The following is a 2868-nucleotide window of genomic DNA, read 5'->3' on the forward strand; positions in this document are numbered from 1 at the left end:
ATATATATATATATATATATATATATATATATATATATATATATATATATATATATGCAAATATAGCTGTATGCTCATCTGCATGTCTTAGGCAGGTCTGCAACCCCGCCTTTCCCCATTATCACCCAGCATACAGCACTTCCACTGCAGCAAGGGATTCTGGGAAATTACATGCAAATGAGCACACAGTGTCACTTTTTGCCTCAATAACCATTTTTAACATGGTTCCCTATAGGCTTAAGCTTGCTGCATGGTCACAGCTTTGAGCACAGCCAGGGTTAAGGTGCATACCCAGAAAACCACCCACAGACAGCTGTTTCGACCTTGATGGGTCTCATCAGTGTGGGGTGGATTTTACTGGGAATGCAAGAGAGGCTATGGGATAGGCTAAACCATAATACTGAGTTAAGTTATGGTGAGTAAAAAAAGTGACAAAAACCCTGTCCCCTGGCTTCAAACACTTAACACCCTACCTTATCTACAGTAAATATCTGTTGTTTTTTTTTTTTTTTCCTCTCTCCACACTGTTTTAGCCATAGATTCCTTTGTATATCAGTATTGCTTGACCTGAAGAAGAGAGGATAACTCTCGAAAGCTTGTCCTATGACATACATTTTTAGTCCAATAAAAAAGGTATCACCGAATACTAAAGAACTAATTTATTCTGCACTATCGCAACTGGACTAACACGGCTATTTTCTGCTTTATATATATGTATATATATATATTTTTTTTAAATTTATTTATTCCTTCTTGAAATTGAATTGAAAGAGTGCCCTGTGTTGAAAAATTAATAACTCACTTAGAATCATTAGTGGCATATGCGAGTATGTCATTAGTTCTCTTCAAATTATTTAAAGGTCCTGTCCAACCCTCTTGATGACATAGATGGCCAAATATGGTCCTCTAATGCAGGGTGCTCAACTCCAGTCCTCAAGCCCCCTCCCCAACTGGTCAGGTTTCAAGGATATTCCAGCTTCGACTGAGCCTCTGATTTAGCCACCTGTGCTGAACCAGGGACTGATTGAGCCACCAGTGCTGAAGCAGGGATATCCTGAAAACCTGACCTGTTGAGGGGGCATGAGGGTTGAAGCTGAGCACCCCCTAGTGTTCACCCTCATGACACAGAAACCCATATTCAGGCATCTACGTCATGACGGGGCAGGACAAACTGACTGCATCAGAGCTGCTCGGGGAGACACGGAGAGAGATTGCTTCTCTCTGGGACACCTCAGTGCTGCTCCATCAGACTGTGGTCCCGATTTAATGTACTGTGTTGGGGCTGCAGATTTCAGCATGTTGGTCTGCGGCACAGAGAACAGTAAGTCTGGACACATCTAAACGGCTCATAAAAGTGGAGCACGCTTGTAGTTTATGATAACCTATTATTTACATATGTGCGCCAAAGACATCATCGAAACTTTGCTCAAATATATATGTATATGCTGGTTTGTGGCACCATCTGCTGGATGCGTGTATTCACATACTTTTGTGAAACCTTGAATATTATCTACTGTATATCCAGCAAAACTATTTCTAATGTTTTTCAGTCACCGCTCATTATTGAGGGATGATCTCCTTACAATTCGTTCCTATTTTTAAAACGTACAAAAGCACAAAACGTTGGTGGATATGGAGCGTTGTCACCATATGGTGCTGCATTTTATTATCGTGTATTGTCTTCTATTTGTGACATATAAGTGATTAAAGCAGTGGGTCAGTTCTAAGGATGAATTGAGTGAATGTGTTTCACATTAGACAGTGCCAGCTCCCTGTGGATGTCCTTTGTGCAAGTCACTTTATCTCCCTGTGCCCCAGGTACTAACATTAGACTGTAAGCTCTATGGGTAAGGGCTTGTACCTGCAAAATGCTATGCTCACTACGGGGCCATATAAGGAAAGTGAACTGTGCACTCCCAGGCTTGTCAAGTCTCACTAAGGCCGAGATCCACAACAGTGATAAACTTTAGCACGCCTCAGCTTCGTTCATATGAATGGGATTGAAGGCGTGCTAAAGGCGTACCCTTTTATGGATCTGAGTCTAAGTAAGTCCTAATTTTAAATTAGTGATCTAATAGCTCTCAATACAGTTTTTCTCTTTGAACTCTGTGCTTTTCCATTTGTTTCAATACCCCCAAAATCGAATGTATTTAACTTTGTAGGTGACATCTCTGCTCTCCTGCCATGAAACACAACTCCACTACTTTACTTTGTAAAGCCCCTCCCTGAATATACCTAATTGCTATTTAAAGTGTCTTTTTGTTTTTTTCTTAAAGCATGGTTAGCTCAAAATCTCAATCCCTGTGCAGATAATGAATGATGACACCCCATAGTCCTGCCATGTGAGCAGGCACACACAGCAGCACACATACAGCACAGATATTGTACACAGCACAGCAGTACATATATACAGCAGCACATATACAGCCGCACACACAGCACATATACACAAAACAGCACAGCAGCATATACAGTACACACTGAACATACAGCAGCACACACAGCACATATACACAAAACAGCACAGCAGCATATACAGCACATATACACAGTAGCACACAGAACATACACAGCAGCACACAGAACATACACAGCCGCACACAGAACATACACAGCAGCACACAGAACATACACAGCAGCACACAGAACATACACAGCAGCACACAACACAGCATATACATATATACAGCACATATACACAGCACAACAGCATATACACCACACATATACACAGCACACATATACAGCACATATACACAGCACACATATACAGCACATATACACAGCATAGCACAGCAGAGCACACAGCACACACAGCATAGCACAGCAGAGCACACAGCGCTGTGCAGGCACTTCCGTATTCCGCTG

The sequence above is a fragment of the Ascaphus truei genome, chromosome 14 (genome assembly GCF_040206685.1).
Source record: "Ascaphus truei isolate aAscTru1 chromosome 14, aAscTru1.hap1, whole genome shotgun sequence".
NCBI classification, from domain to species: domain Eukaryota; kingdom Metazoa; phylum Chordata; class Amphibia; order Anura; family Ascaphidae; genus Ascaphus; species Ascaphus truei.